Below are 17,218 nucleotides of genomic sequence, written 5' to 3' on the forward strand. Positions count from 1 at the left end.
CCACCCCTGCAGGCCTGGGTCTCCCCCCAACTGTCCTCCCCTGCAGGCCTGTGTCCCCCCACAACTGTCCTCCCCTGCAGGCCTGATCACCCCCAACTGCCCTCCCCTGCTGGCCTGACAGCCCACACTGCCCTCCCCTATCAGTCATCTTGTGGCAGCCATCTTGTGTCCACATGGGGGAGGCCATCTTGTGTGTTGGAATGACAGTCAATTTGTATATTACTCTTTTATTATATAGGATAGGCACCTGCTTTTTTAAACAGTCACTTTGTAGCAAAAAGGGTAGGTAATCATTATTACTTTTTTTTTTAATTAGTTAAAATTATAGCTATTTTTTGTCAGATCAGCAAAAAATATATTTGGTGTGCTGCAAAATTTTAGTAATCAATTCATGTGTCAATGTGATGAAAAAGGTTGAAAATGACCCAGCTGGCATGACTCTATGGCTAAGCATTTATCTATGAACCAGAAGGTCACAGTTAGATTCCCAGTCAGGGCACATGCCCAGGTTATGGGCTCAATTGCCAGAGTGGGGCATGTAGGAAGCAGCTGAAAAAGGATTCTCTCTTATCATTAATGTTTCTATTTCTCTCTCCCCCTTCTTCTCTGAAATCAATTTTTTTATTTATTTATTTTAAATATATTTTATCAATTTTACACGAAGAGGAATTGAGAGGGATAGAGAGCTAGAAACGTCGATGAGAGATACATCGACCAGCTGCCTCCTGCGCACCCCCTACTGGAGATGTGCCCGCAACCAAGGTACGTGCCCTTGACCGGAATCGAACCCACGACCTTTCAGTCCGCAGGCTGACGCTCTATCCACTGAGCCAAACTGGTTTCGGCTGAAATCAATTTTTTTAAAAAAAAATTTTAAAGTTTGAAAATCGTTGATCTAGAGATCCCATGTCCTCATGGAGTTTAGTGTATATTATCAATCCACCCATTTTGGTAACAATAAATTTACCTTTCAGGATTCAGCAAATGGACCAAACATCACTTGTCCTAAACTGTTTGGGTCAAGTGATGTTTGGTCTGTCTATCACTCAGAAGAAATGTATGCCTTGCTCTAGTTAGGCAGTTATTATAATCAAAGCCTTACTGCTTACCCAATTGAAAATGTTTGAAAAATCATTTTGGCTAAACTGAATTAGAAGATTTGTGACAGCTAAAACTTTTCAACAATAGCACCAAAACAGGTCATTAATAAGAGGGGAGGGGAGGGGAGGGGAGGGGAGGGGAGGGGAGGGGAGGGGAGGGGAGGGAGGGAGGGAGAGAGAGAGAGAGAGAGAGAGAGGGAGAATGGACGGAAGGAAGAAGGACGGAAGGAAGGAAGGAAGGAACGAAATGAAAAACGAAGAAAGAAAAAAAAGAAAAAGAAAGAAAGAAAGAAAGGACAGAAGCAGAAAGAAGAAGAAAGAAGGAAAAGAAGAAAAGAAAAGAAAGAGAAGGAAAGAAGAAAAGAAAGAAAGACAGAAAAAGAAAAGCAAAAAAAGAAAGAAAGAGACAAGAGGAAAAAGAGAAAAGGAAAGAAAAGAAAGAGGAAAAGAAAGAAAGAAGCAAGAAAGACAAGAAAAGGAACGAACGAAAGAAAGGAAAGAAGAAAGAAGAAATACGAAAAGAAAGAAAGCAAGAAAGAGAAAAAAGAAAAAGAAAGAAGAAAGAAAGATAAAAAGAAAAAAAAAGAAGCAAAAGAAGAGATAAGCAAAGAAAGAAAAGAAAGGAAAAATAGAAAAGAAGAGGAAAGAAAAGAAAGAATCAAAAAAAAGCAAAAGAAAAGATTTAACGAAAGAAAGAACGAAAGAAAAGAAAGAAAGAAAGAAAAGAAAGAAAAGACAAAAGAAAAGACAAGAAGAAAGAAAAGAAGGCAAAGAAAGAAAGAACGAAAGACGGAAGAACGGAAAAAAAGGAAAGAAAGCAAAGAAGAGAATAAGGAAGAAAAGGAAAGAAAAAAAGAAGAAAGAAAGAAAGAAAAAGAATAAGAAAAAAAAGAAGGAAAACGCAAGAAAGAAAAAGAAAAGAAAGAAAAAAGAAAAGAAGAAAAGAAAGGAAAGAAAGAAAAGGAAAAGACAAAGAAGAAAGAAGAAAGAAAGAGAACGAAAAGAAAGAAAGAAGTGAAAAGAAAGAAAGTAAAGAACGAAAGCAGAAAAGAGAAAAAGAAAAATGAAAAAGAGAGGAAAAAAGAAGAAAGCAAGAAAAGCAAGAAAGAAATGAAGAAGAAAGAAAGAAAAGAAAGAAAGAAGGAAGAAAAAAAGAAAAAGAAAAGAAAGAAAGAGAAGAAAGAAAGAAAGAAAGAAAGAAAGAAAAGAAAGAGGAGGAAAGAAAAAGAGAGAAAGGAAAGAAAGAAGAGAGGAGAAAAAAAGAAATAGAGGACAAAGAAAGAAGAGGAAGAAAGGAAAGGAAAGAAAAGAAAGGAAGAAGAACAGAAAAGAAAGGAAAGAAAGAGAAAAGAAAGAAAGAAGAAAGAAAGAAGAAAAGAAAGAAAGAAAGACAAAGAAAAGAAAAAGAGAAGAACGAAAAAAGAAAGAAAGACAAGAAGAAAAGAAAAGAAAAGAAAAGAAAAGAAAGAAAAGGGAAAAGAAAGAAAAAAAAAAAGAAGAAAAGAAAAGAAAAGAAAAGAAAAGGAAAAAAAGAAAGAAAGAAAAGAAAAGAAAGAAAGAAAAGAAAGAAAGAAAGAAAGAAAGAAAGAAAGAAAGAAAGAAAGAAAGAAAGAAAGAAAGAGAAAGAAAGAAAGGGGGAGAGGGAAGGGGGAGAGAAAAAGAGGGGGGAGAGTGAGGGAGGAGGAGGGAGGGAGGAAGGGAGGGAGGAAGGAAGGAAGGAATCCAAGTATAATTTAAGAAATAAAGTTAAAATCATACAAAATTTGCTTTTTCTATTCACTCTGAGTGCATTTTTTTAAAATGAGCCCGATCCAGATTCCACAGGAAAGAGTGCCATGGATCAATTATTCCATTTCCACCAGTAACATTAGTGGAGAAATGGGGTACAGAGCAGCAGAACACACGCGTATTTTTTATCCCTACTACCAATCCTATCCTATATAATGAAAGCCTAGGTGGCGTGACGTCACCACAAGATGGCCACACACACAGCAGAGGCGAGGCCCCATGGTCACTCCCACGGGGAGGGATGGGGGTCCTGTGGCTCTGGGGTGTGGAGGAGGCAGGTGGCGGCAGGGGAGGCAGTTGCAGGTGATCAGGCCAGCAGGGCAGTTGCGGGTGATCAGGCCGGCAAGAGAGGGCAGTTCGGGACTATCAGGTCAGCAGGGAAGCAGTTAGGAGTCAATCAGGCCCTCATGGGAGCAGTTAGGGGGTGATGAGGCTGGCAGGCAGAAGCAGTTAGGGGCAATCAGGCAGGCAGGCAGTATGGTGAGTGGTTAGGAGCCAGCATTCCCAGATTGTAAGAGGGATGTCCCACATTGCAGAGGGCGCAGGCCGGGTTGAGGGACACACACACACACCCATGCAGTGAATTTCGTGCACTGGGCCTCTAGTAGTTCAATAAAATTTTAGCAACTCACAAAAACAATGAAATGTTAGACTAAAGCTTTAGTTACCCAGACTTAATGCCAACTAAGAAATACTTCTAGAATTTTAGAGAACAAAAATCACACATCATGATACCTGAGCTCCATGGCCCTATCCAACTCGTTCCTTAGCTACACAGCCAGAAGAGGGGAGACTTCACCTGCACCCAAACACATACAGGATGAAATCCTGTAACTTTAACTTGCAAATGGAAGTGCTAATAATTGTTTTAATTCTTTAAGGAACTCTGATTAGCCCCGCCTCTCTCTCCTAGAGGTCAGCAGTTCAGCCCACTCACCAGTCCCCACCCCTTCGGTCATTTTGCACATTACAGACCCTGGCTCTATATATATATATATATATATTACTTTATTCCTTTTAATAGCCAAGTTGTTTTTCATTGTATAGATGTGTCACATTTTGTTTATCCATTCATCAATTGATGGGCATTTGGATTGTTGCTGTGAACATATGTGTGCAGTCTTTGTATGAACTTGTGGTTTCAATTATCTTGGGTAAATACATAGAAGTGGAATGTCTAAGTGATATGGTAGATTTATGTTCAACTTTTTGAGAAAGTTTCTATATATTACTTTACATTCCTATAAGCAACATAGGAGAGTTCCAGTTGCTCCACATTCTCAACAAGACTGTAGCCGTTTGTGGGTTAGTAATTTGAATCTTGAGCCACCTAAAGTGAGGCAGTTCACAGCTGTGGTTGATTCAGAAGGCAACCAATCCATGTGTCTCTTTCACATCAATGTCTCTCTGCTCTCCCATCCCTTCCACTCTCTCTAAAAATCAATGGAAAAATATCCTCACGTGAGAATTAACACTGAAAGGCCATGGGTTTGATTCCTAGCCAGGGCACATACCTAGGTTTCAGATTTGGTCCCTAATTGGGGCAAGTACGAAAAGTAATTTCATCTCTCTCATTGATGGCTGGCTTCCCCACACCTTTCCTTCCTCTTACTCTTTCCCGCCCTTCCTCTCTATAAAATCAATAAACATATCCTCAGGTGAAGGTTGGAAGAAAGAAAAAGAGGGAGAAAGGAAGGAGGGAAGGAGGTCTTGGATCCAAAAAGAATGTTTCTACTTGAAGCTATGCAAACGAGCTTTCAGAAAATAAGGACAAAGAAGAAATTGAACCAATACCAAGGCTTACCTAAGGAACACTAGGTTAAAAGGGGGAGAAAGGAAAGATGGAAGGTTATTGGATCATCCTGTGTGCAATATCAAGAACATAAAGCTCCGACAGATAACCATCCTAGATTAATACTAGGGCTAAGAATTCAAGACTAATGTGAATCTCAAAATGTACTTTTTGCTATAAGAACTTTTAACTTTTCTTTCTTCTTTGGATAACTTCTAGATTTTTTTCCTAGTTGGGTTTCCGGTATGTAAACCTTGAATGGGGGAAAAGGGCAAGAAGCTTAGCATAATGCAGTATTATACCTGAATATGAAGTCATTACTTTACAGTTTCTATCCAGAAAGAAAATTCTTCCTAGTTATTCCACAAAAAGTCGTGAAGCAAAAATTATAAGGTACATAAACTGTGTATGTTCATAATACATAAAGTTTTACGTGTTCTCCCATTTTGTTTTTAAATATGTTTATTGATTTCAGAGAGGAAGGAAGAGGGAGAGCTAAAAACATCAATAATGAGAGAGAATCATTGACTGCTTGCCTCCTTCACATCCCTTACTGGGTATCAAGCCCACAACCTGGGCATGTGCCCTGACCAGGAATTGAACCTCCTGGTCATAGGTTGCCATTCAACCACTGAGCCATGCCAGCCAGGCTGCTCTCCCATTTTGAAATGCAACCCAACCCTAGCCGGTTTTGTTCAGTGGACAGAGCGCTGGCCTGTGCACCGAAGGGTCCCAGGTTTGATTCTGGTCAAGGGCACATGCCTGTTGCGGGCTCGGTCCAAAGTGCAGGAGGCAGCCAATCAATGATTCCCTCTCATCATTGATGTTCCTCTCTCTCCCTCTCTGAAATAATTTTTTTTTAATGTAATAAAGAAATGCAACCCAAATTTTAGATTCATAAAATCATTGCACCACTGCCCACAATCCCCAAAAAGGAAAAAAATGTTGCTTTTCATTTGACTATACAAGTGTTGCACAGTATAACCTAGGCAGTGTGGTTATACTATACAACACTGTTAATTCAGTGGTTATAGTGATGGCCTGAGCACAGAAGGGTCTCAGGTTTGGTTCCCAATCTATGGCACATACTTGGGTTACAGGTTCATGCCCTGCCCTTGGTCAGGGCACATGTGGGAGACAACCAGTTGATGTGTCTCTCTCATACCCATGTTTCTTTCTTTCTTTCTTTCTTTCTCTCTCTCTCTCTCTCTCTCTCTCTCTCTCTCTCTCTCTCTCCCTCCCTCCTCCTCCCTCCTCTCTCCCTCCTCCCCACCCCCCCCGTCTTTCCCCTTCCCTCCCACTCTCTCTGAAAAGCAATGGAAAAAATATCCTCTGCTGAGGATTAACAAAAATAAATAGAAAGTACTCACCATGGCCTTTTTTTACTAGTAGAGGGGACATCATGCCATTTCTTAGACTATTTCCCCCATAATTTCACTTAGGCCCTCTGCTGCATTAAGTAACTGCATCACCCACTAGATAGGTCACCCTCACATAGGCTACATGAGGACAGAGTCTTTTTCTTATACCCCCCAGTACCTAGAACCATGCCTGTAACAGCAGAACATCTGTTGACTGATTAACTTCCAATCCCATTCCTAATCCCAGTTTTTAAAATCTCTTTATTATTTTCAGTATATTCTTCCACCAAAAGAAAGCCTAACCTCTTCCAAAAGGCCTCTCTTGAGTGGCTCCAAAGAGCTTCAACAGAAAGAAAATCATCTTGTTTCTGCTAACACTTAGGTATAAATATTAATGGCTATGTTTCAATTATCTATTCTTATTCTTATCTATATTCCCTTTGGGATAAGTTACTCAATCAAGCCCCCACTGAAGTAGTAAACCTAATGGGACTGTACCCAGCATGAATACAATCCTATATAATAAAATCCTATATAATAAAAGGGTAACATGCAAATCGACTGAATGGCAAAATGACTGGTCACTACCCCCAGCCCGCAGGCCCTGATCACCCTATGGAGAACGGGAAACTGGAGGTGGGTGATGGAGGACAAGGGCAGCGCCAGGCCAAGACCCCCACCCCACTGATTGCCACACACAGAGGGCAACCGGTGGAGGGGGACAGGGCCGGCAAGAGGCAGAAACAGCCAACTTCGTGGTCCCTCCCCCCGGCTGGCACACTCCAATTGCCCAATGGCAAATAGGGAATGGGGGGGGGGGGGTGTTTGGAGCCGACTGCTGGCAGCTATGGAAGATGGCCCAGATCACAGGACAGGCCCAGGAACCGCAACCGTGCACAAATTCCGTGCGCTGGGCCTCTAGTGTTCTCTCTATTGATCCATTGCTCAACTTATTGCTTACACACAACACAGCCATCTTACAGGTACCTGCAGCAGACAATAGTGGCAGCACCGAGAAGGAGAACAGGGCAGAGAGAAAGGGATAAGGCAGAGAAAGAATCCATACCTTGATAAGACTATGGAAAAAAAGGGAGCGGGTGACAGAGCCCACAAAGCCTCATTACTCATTCTTTCCTAAGGACCATCATAATCCCTCCCACAATGCACTTAAGTCAAATTTTAAGTCCATCAACTATCCTTCAGGACATTTTCTGACTATCATCACAACTCTATTTCATCTTAAACCTGGTAAAGTTTTTAAAATCAAAATACTAACAGCATAGGTATAAATTACTAAATGAAGCAAATAATTTGGGGATTATAAGTGTTCATAAATTACTTACTACCCAACATCACCAAAAAATGGGTGGGGTAAGACAAAAGGAGAAAAGAAGTAGCACAAAGCAACTCAAAAAGGAGAGCTCTGGCCCTCGGATGTGAGATGTGATGCACCTGCACTCCCACCTCTCCACCCACCATCTTTCTAGCCATCGGCTACTGCTGCAGAAGGGCAGTAAGAATGTAGATTCTGAGCTAATTCATCTCAACTTGCAAGGCAGTTTATTTCAATTAACTGAAAAACACAACACTATTGGCTGATGTGCCAGAAGATTCTGTCAAACCTTGGAGTTTATTTTTTATTTAAAGATCTACTTCTAAAGGAAAACAATGTTGAAGAACCCCACTTGTCAAAGCTAGATCAAAGTTTAAAAGTTCCATACAAAACAGAAACTTAAAAAAAGAAGTCAACAGCTTTCTCAATAATTCTCTTATCCCTTTCTATAATTGTGTATGGCTTCATATAATATAAAACTACTAGCATTAAGGCAGCAAACACATCCCTCTTGTTTTTTGTGGATTTTTCCCCCCAGTTCTTCACGGATAAACTCAGTCACTTTCTAAACTATCGAATAGACAACTCCCTCTCCAGATTAAAAGTTACGTGGCTAGTTTAAGTCATGACAATTTAAGCAGTTCTGTTTCTGCATGTTCTAATCAAAAACTTGCCAGAGATACAATTTTTAACCAAAGTCAAAAAGAGGTTAGCAAACACTGATTTATGATGAATCTACAGAGACAAAGGAAATATTCCACAGAGGCAGACTACTCATTTTCCCATTGAATGCTGCAGCTCCAGGAATCTAATGATTCTCCATTTATTTAAAAGTGAAAATGATAATAAAATTGCCTGGTGTTGACAGCAGGTGATTTTTTTACTTCACTGCTGCCTAACAGGCACCTACAGGCTTTACCTGGCCTCAATCTGTCCTGTTTAGAATTTCCAACTAGTAGCTTCTCAAAAGCAACTCTCAATGTAAGCCATTTAAAAGTGCTTTTCAAAGTGTCAAATACAATGGATTAGTCAAACTCAGCATGTTAGAACAAAATAAAACCTGGGTGCCCAATCCAGGCATCAACTGTCAAAGCCAAGTGAAACAGAACATCATTCCAGAGCAACAAAGAGGATCAAATTCCCAAAGGAGTTGATACACACTGCCCGCCCCCCCCCCCATAAATATTATACAAAGGATGCTACTGCACTCAAACAGGTGTCTTCACTAGTAGTCCTGGCTTTTCTCAACTGTAGTTCCACAGGACAAAATTAAGCACTAATGTCCTAAGGAAGAAGTTGGCAAAACCTTTTTCACAAATATTTTAGGCTTTTCAGAACATATGGTCTTTCTGTCACAACTACTCAATTCTGGCACTCGAAAGCAGCTGTCAACAGTTAAGTAAATGAATGTGACTGTGTTCCAATAAAACTATGTTTAGACAATGAAATTTGAACGTCATATAATTTTCACAGAAAATTTTTTTTTTCAAAACCATTCTTATTTTTTAAAAAGTCTTGGTTCTTTAGCTTGATTTAATTGTGGGCAATAGTTGTCAACCTAATTCTTAAGGCATCCTTTGAATGTGATAGATTAACTTCTCTATCATCTAGAATACTAATTATGTACCATACTACAGAGAATTGAGAAAATAATCACTCTAATCACTTTCTGTGTCTATAATGCTGACTGTCTAATATTAATAAGAGTATTCCACCCAGTATGAAGCTAACTAAAGATTTATTAGCACTTGTCAACTTGGGCAAATAACTTTATACAGTTAAAACTTATTTGTTAGTCTCAAAAGATAATAAAAACATAAAAAGAAACTTTCACATTCAATACATTTTCAAAGGATAATATTAAATCAAACTGTTGCAAATTAACTCTCTGGTTAATGTACCACCAGAAAAATAAATTATTTTAGTAAAGCCAAGAATTTAATTATGGTCATATCTATACTAATAAAAGAGTAATAAGTAATATGCAAATTGACCCTCATGCCCTCACATCACAAGATGGTCGCTCCCTCGTCATCACAAGATGGATGGCAGGGAAGGGCAGTTGGGGGTGACCAGGCCTGCAGGGGAGGACAGTTGGGGGCAACTGGGCCTGCAGGGGAGAGCACCTGGGGGTGATCGGGCTGGCAGAGAAGTTAGGTATCAATGAGGCCGGGAGGGGAGTGGTTAGGAGCTGACCAGGCTGGCAAGCAGAGTGGTTAGGGGCAATCAGGCAGCCAAGCAGGCAGAGTGGTTAGGGGCAATCAGGCAGCCAGCAGTCCCAGATTGTGAGGGATGTCTGACTGCTGGTTTACGCCCAATCCCTGCATGATCAGGCCTAAACCGGCAAGCAGACATCCTTTGAGGGGTTCCAGATTAGAGAGGGTGCAGGCTGAGATGAGTGACATCTCCTCCCTCCAGTGCAAATTTCATGCACCAGGCCTCTAGTTTATTACAGGATCAGAAAAAGTTTAACAGATATTTAATAATGGTCTTAGATAGGTGATGGGAAATATATTGTAACAGAGGAAATTGCAAGAGCATAAGTACAGAGGTGAAAGAACACACCCCAGAATATAGGAAAGTTCAAATTCTAAAACAAATTTCAAAATTTGTTTCATTTTTAAAATCTAACCAGAAAAAGAAAAACCTCACCATAAACTTCTGAAAGGTAAGCATTTTGAAGAATAAGCAAGATAAATAAGTGGAAAAATTGTAAATAATGCTGGTTTCAAACCATACTTCATCACTTCCCAAAACACTTCCCAGTCTCTAAGAGGATACTGTTTAGAGTAGACTGAGTTACAGGGAAGGAATAAGTTTGGCCTAGTAAGTCTCTTGAGGGAGTGGAAATCGACATACTTGGCTCATATTGTATTGTAATACACATACAATAATATTATCAGCCTGCGTCAGAAACCATTTTCTTAAATTCTTGAAATTATCACAGTCCTCCTCAGAAAGAAAAGCAACATAACAAGTTAGTTATGAAAAGAATAAGCTATGTATATATGCTTCCTTGGGAAGAAGAGCGACTAGGAAATCTGCCATTCTTCTAGAGTTGTTTTTTTTTTTAATCTGCATCATTAAAAACTTTTCCATAACCAAGTATTACTCATATTTACCTATTTATAACAACAAAATAAGTTTACTTTGGAGCTGTGATCAGGCATGGTAAATTTCAAAAAGGAAGTTTTCTTAAAAAAATGAGTGAAAAAAGAGTATTCTATAATTCAGTTACCTCTCCCTCCCAAGACTGCCTCTGCTACTACTCCTCTCATTGAGGAGTCTACATCCCCTCCTCATGAATCTGAACAGCTGTGTGACAGCTCTGACTGGAGAATACAGCGGAAGTGCTATGCGGTTTCCAGCTGAGCCTGGCCACCATGACAAACGATCATTGTTTTTATGACCCTACATTTTAGAGTGTTTGTTAAGAAGCAACAGATAACTAGAAAAGCCACCAGATCACAGCTCCAGCTTTCAGGCCTTTCATCACATCTATGGCCAAAATGCTGTTTCAGTTAAGAAAGGAAATAGCACAGGAGTTGTGACTTTTTGGGATAGGTTTTGAACAGAATAACTCTCAGAGCATAAAAAGTCCGAAGTGTCCTACTTCTTCTTAAGAAATACAAACTGCCAAAAAAAATGTCAGTCAAGTTCCATAAGAAAAGGTTATAAATATCAAACATGATACCAAAGTTATACATTTATTCTTTACACCAAAGAAACCCTTTGGCCTAAAAGGTTAGATACCAAGAAGTAGTCATCTCCAGAAAGTAGGAGGAGATGACTACAAAGATAACAGAGAATTCTTAACACTTAATGATACATTAAGGGAAAGAGTGGAGTAACAGACAATTTTATGCTTTACACAACTATGAACTGCTTGAAATAAGCATGCAATACTTTAAAAAAAATTTTTTTTAATGTATTTCCTGGCTCCCAGTTCTTATCCCAGGCTGTGTTCTTATACTGACTATACAGGAGGCAGAGTAAAGCCACCCATATACACCTCAGCCCTAGCCCTCTCCCTGGTCTGCAGTGTGAATGGGGACACATTGGGGTGAGAGGGGGCGGGGGGGAGAGGTATTTCATTTGAAATAAAGAGTAAAACACTGGAGCCCTAAAAAACTTTAAATGACTTTTTGGTACATTAAGGATGATAGCAAATGCATTTTTTAGCTATGCTTGCATCGAATGAAGGAGGATGTCAGCCCCCAAATGGTACTTTTTTTTAACAATGAGTAGAACCTGCCGAGACCGGTTTGGCTCAGTGGATAGAGCGTCGGTCTGCGGACTGAAGAGTCCGGGTTCGATTCCAGTCAAGGGCATGTACATTGGTTGTGGGCACATCCCCAGTGGGGGCGTGTGCAGGAGGCAGCTGGTCAATGTTTCTTATCGACGTTTTTGGCTCTCTGTCCCTCTCCCTTCCTCTCTGTGGAAAATCAATGAAATATATTTTTTTTAAAAAATGAGTAGAACCTATGCACTAGCTTGCATCTCTTTCTCACCCACCAGCCACATGCTTCCGCAGTGTGGCACTCCCACTCAGCACAGTGCTCAACAAGGGGAGAACGGCCTTGAAATTGCTTTGACTTCCTTCTTTCAAGCTTTGCAGACCACTAGGTAAAAGGAAAATAGTTTGAGAATTCTTTTTTTTTTATATTTTATTGATTTTTTACAGAGAGGAAGGGAGAGAGATAGAGAGCTAGAAATGTCAATGAGAGAGAAACATCGATCAGCTGCCTCTTGCACACCCCCTACCGGGGATATGCCAGCAACCAATGTACATGCCCTTGACTGGAATCGAACCTGGGACCTGTCAATCCGCAGACCGAAGCTCTACCACTGAGCCAAACCGGCTTCGGCAGTTTGAGAATTCTTATACCTCAGCATCTCTGTGCTAGAATAGGTCTTCTTGGAAACCATTTTTCATATTCTCTTCTCCCATCCCCATGAAAATTGGCAAAATGGTTGGATGTATATAAAATAGCAGCACCAAATCACATCAGAAGTTTTCATAAACTATCCTCATCTCTAGCCTCTTCTCATTAGACGAATTCCTTGCTCCTAAGAAATTCCATCACAGCTCCAGCTTTCACACAGATAAGGAAAAGATGAAATACCCAACATTTCACTCTGCTTCTGATTATTAATGTCAAATAAAGTACCAAAGAGGAAAGGAAATCACCACAAGGAAAACTACAAGGTTATGAAATTATCACAGGATTCGCCCATGTATCATTAAGTATTGAGAACTCACTGTTATCTGTAAGCACTTCAAGGAGCCCTTCCCAACCCTGTTTATCAAATTTCCTAAAAGAAACAAAGGTTCAACAAATTCCAACTACCAATATTTCTTCTAAAAGATTTACTAAAGTTCTATGATCTCAAATTCAAGTTATTCTCTTTACTAAACCCAAATACTCCAATTCAGCTTCCTTCCATCATAAAAAATTACAGATACACAGGTTAAGATACAAAACACACTGATAAATGAGAAAGAGTTCTATAAAAACTAGACAAACATCTATAATAATGTAAGGGTAATATGGTAATTAGAGTGGACAGCCGAACGACTTTCCTGATGTCCTTCCTGACAAAGCCAGGGCCCTAGGTAAGCTGGCCAGATCCCAGATACCTGCAGGCAGCTGGGGGGAAGCCAGCAAGGGTCCTGGGTCGCAGGTTGCTGTAAGCGGCCCCCCCAGCCCAGTGGACTGAAGCCCTGTGGACACAATGCAGGGGGTCCTCTGTGCATGCACTGCAGAGGAAACACCTTTTCTGAAGACTCACTGGCTAACCTCCCTGTAAGCTGCCTCTCACAGTGTTCTTGGTAACTTGAGTTATAAGAACCCAACAAGGTGATCTAGGGTTTTTCCACCACAATCCTGGAGGAAAAACTAAGGTCTGTTGCTGGAGGGGCTAAGAAATGTCATATCTTCCCCTAGCCAGTTTGGCTCAGTGGATAGAGCCTCGGCCTGCTGATCGCAGGGCCTGGGTTCGATTCTGATCAAAGTCATGTACCTAAGTTGCAGGCTCCTCCCTGGCCAGGGGTCACGCAGGAGGCAACCAATCAAAGTATCCCTCTCACATTGATGTTTCTCTCTGTCTTTCCCTCTCTCTTCCAAGCTCTCTAAAAAGCAATGGAAACATATCCTCAGGTGAGGATAAAATAGAAAGAAATGCCATATCCTATGAAAGACACATCTTGAAAATGCCTAAAGAAAGTTGCCATTTTTTTCATGGTGAAGGGACTGGAGTCCATGTTGATGAAAACACCTTGGTGGCTGTGACAGTGACAGCAGCAGCAGGGTGATGGGGCTGGCGCCTTCCCCTGATCAGTCCAGTCACCTCCCGCAGAGGAAGGCCAGACTGCGGCTTAGGCCCGCTCCTGTCAGTAGAACATCTCCTGAGGGCTCCCAGTCTGTCAGAGGGGGCAGGCTTGGCTGAGGGACCCTCCCCGCTCCCAGTGCACTAATTTCATGCACCGGACCTCTAGTCCGATATAATAATAGCGTAATATGCAAATGGTTGTCACACCCTCACACCACGGGACCTAAGGCCGAGCCAAGGACCTGAGGTTGCGCCCCCCCATCCCTTGTCCAAGGCCAGCCTCTCAGACCCAGGGGTAGGTCTTCCAGCAGATGTCATTCCGCTGACACTGGGGTGGAAGTGAGCACAGTGCTCACCTCCACTGGCCAGACTTCCCATTTCATATACATTTTACTAATTTCAACAGGGAAATTAAAATCACAAAGCAATAACTCTATACACAAAGATGAAAGAAACAAACAATATCAAGTATTGATAAAGATGTGGAATAACCATAGCTCTCATACTGGTGGTGGGAGTGTGAACTGATACAACCACTTTAGAAAACCGGCAACACCTATTAAATCTAAACTATAAACATACACCTTATAACCCAACAATTCTACTGCTGGGTATATACCCTAAAGAAATGAGTGCTATGTCCATCAAAAGATACATGCAAGAATATTCACTGCAGCATTATTCATAATACCCCCAAACAAACAAAAAAACTTTGAAAAGCAGAACAGATAAGTTATATCATACAATAGAATACCACATACCAGTAAAAAATCATTACCCCTCTACAAAAATGTACATGAAGCTCATAGCCATAATGCTGAAGGAGAAGAAGCTAAACACAAAGAGTAAATATAACGATTCCATTTACTAGTGCATAAAATTTAAAAACAAGCAAAACTACTCTTATGGTGATAGAAGCCAGAATAAGTTGGGAGTATTAACTGGGATAAGGCACAAGGAAATCTTAGTAGAGGTGCCGAAAGTGGACAGCCTATATGACAATCTGGGTAGATGGTATTTCAATTTGTACATAAAAATCCGTCAAACTTGAGAATGAGAAAATAAGCTACAGACTGGGGGAAAAAAATATTAATAAAGACATCTGATAATCAAATATACAAAGAACTTTTAAAATATAATTAGAAAAAAAGCTCAATTAAAAATAGGCAAAAGACCTGAACAGACACCTCATAAAAGATGTACAGATGGCAAAGAAGCATCTGAAAAGATGTACAACATCATTTATCATTAAAGAACAGGCAAATTAAAATGAGAAACCACTACAAGCCCTTTAAAATGGCTAAGGTGCAAACCAATGACAACACCAGATGCTGGTAAGGATGTGAAGCAATACAAACTCTCATTCATTGCTGGTGGGAATGAAAAATGGGAAACAGTTTGGCAGTTTCTCACAAAACTAAACACACTCTTATACAATCCAACAATCACAATCCTTGGTTTACCAAGTTGAGAACTTATGCCCACACAAAAACCTGCACGTGAATACGTAGAGCAGCTTTAGTCAGAATTGCCAAAACTTGAACACAACCAAGATGTCCTTCAGCATGTGAACTGATAAATTGCACTACACCCAAACAATGGAGTATCTATGTTCAGTGCTAAAGAGAAATGAACTATCAAGCCATGAAAAGACATCGTGAAACCTTAAGTGCATTAACTAAGTAAAAAAAGCCAATCTGAAAAGGCTACATATTGTATTATTCCAACCATTATGATATTCCAAAAAGAGCAAAACCATGGAGATTAGTAAAAAGATCAGTGATTGCGAGAGAGTACGAATATGAATATTTTAGGACAGTTAACCCATTTTGTATGATACTGTAATGTTGGATACATGCCATTATACATTTGTCAAAACCTATAGAATGTACAACACTAGAAGTGAATACTGTTTTTGTTTTTTTTAATATATACTTTTTTAGAGTCGGGGAAGGGAGAGGGAGAAACTGAGTCGGCTGGCTACACAGGAACCCAGGATCGAGCCTGCAACTAGGTATGTGCCCTCACTGGGAATTGAACCAGCAATCTTTAGTTACATGGGAGGACATTCAACCAACTGAGCCATGCCAGCCAGGGCCAGTGAACCCTATTTTCAACTATGGACTTTGATGTGTTAATGCACATTCACTGGCAGTAACAAATTGAACCATTCTGGTAGGGAATGTTCATAGTGAGGGAAGCTGTTTATGTATAGAGATAGGCCTGTAGGAGAACTCTTTATCTCCTATTCAATGTTGCTGTGAATGTAATGTTGCTCTAAAAATACTTTTTTTCTTTCTTTTTTACACATATTTTACTTTTTACAGAGAGGAAAAAGGGAGAGGGATAGAGAGTTAGAAACATCGATGAGAAACATCCATCAGCTACCTCCTGCACATTGCCTACTAGGCATGTGCCCGCAACCAAGGTACATGCCCTTGACCAGAATCAAACCTGCGACCCTTGAGTTTGCAGGCCAATGCTCTATCCACTGAGCCAAACTGGTTAAGGCTAAAAATATTTTTCAATTGATCAAAGTATATACATTTGAAATGTGCAGTAAACTAATTATGCCTCAATTAAAAAATGGAAGGAAGATCTAAGAAGAAAAATATGTAAGGTAAACAATGATGTCAGCAGTCAAGATAGTGATTACCCTTGAGGAAGAGGGCAGTGACTGAAGAGGATAGGAGGAAGGTTTGTTAGAGGTCTGGAATGCCATTTCTTGATACAGGTGCCAGTTACATATTCATTTTATGAAAATTCATTTCGCTATATTTTTAAGATGTATGCATTTTTCACTATGTACACAACACTTCAATAAAAGTCTAAATTAAAAAGGATATAAAAGTACATTGACATGCTACCTAATTCACCAAAAAAATATACTCAACCTGACTAAAGTTAGTCATCTCTTCCCACTCATCGTTTTCTAGACACAATCACCTCAACTTAAAACTTACAAAGTATAAACTTTTGTCTACCCAACAATACTCTACTCCACTGACAGATGGCATTAGTGGTTGCTTCTACAATTTCACTTTGGATTTAGGAATAAATGACACCATCTTTCACCCAGTTGCCATGTCAGAAATCCTGCTGCCGCCGGGACTGGTTTGGCTCAGTGGATAGAGCGTCGGCCTGCGGACGATTCCGGTCAGGGGCATGTACCTTGGTTGCGGGCACATCCCCTGTGGGGGACGTGCAAGAGGCGGCTGGTTGATGTTTCTCTCTCATCGACATTTCTAGCTCTCTGTCCCTCTCAATTCCTCTCTGTGTAAAATCAATAAAATATATTTTAAAAAAAAGAAAGAAAGAAATCCTGCTGCCGCTCTTCTCCTTTCCACCTCCCTCCATCCCATCTTTCATCCGATCTGTCTCTGCTCTTATACTCAAGTTCTCGAACTCTCCATCCTCACTACTCCAGTGCTATGGACTGAAATGTTTGTGCCCACCCCCTAAATTTCTATGTTGAATCCTAATGCCCAATATGATGGAGTTTGAAGATGGG

General features: G+C 40.4%; 1 protein-coding gene and 1 pseudogene across 2 annotated transcripts in view; one reads left to right on the forward strand and one right to left on the reverse strand.

Annotated features, from left to right (window-relative positions):
• The window catches only part of ZFAND3 (zinc finger AN1-type containing 3), a 246,361-nt gene that overhangs the window by 218,280 nt on the left and 10,863 nt on the right, over window positions 1–17,218 (reverse strand). The gene's annotated exons all lie outside the window — the stretch shown is intronic.
• On the forward strand, window positions 11,311–11,435 carry LOC118706242 (annotated as a pseudogene).

Source organism: Pipistrellus kuhlii, unplaced genomic scaffold (assembly GCF_014108245.1).
Source record: "Pipistrellus kuhlii isolate mPipKuh1 unplaced genomic scaffold, mPipKuh1.p scaffold_m20_p_5, whole genome shotgun sequence".
In the NCBI taxonomy this organism is placed as follows: Eukaryota; Metazoa; Chordata; class Mammalia; order Chiroptera; family Vespertilionidae; genus Pipistrellus; species Pipistrellus kuhlii.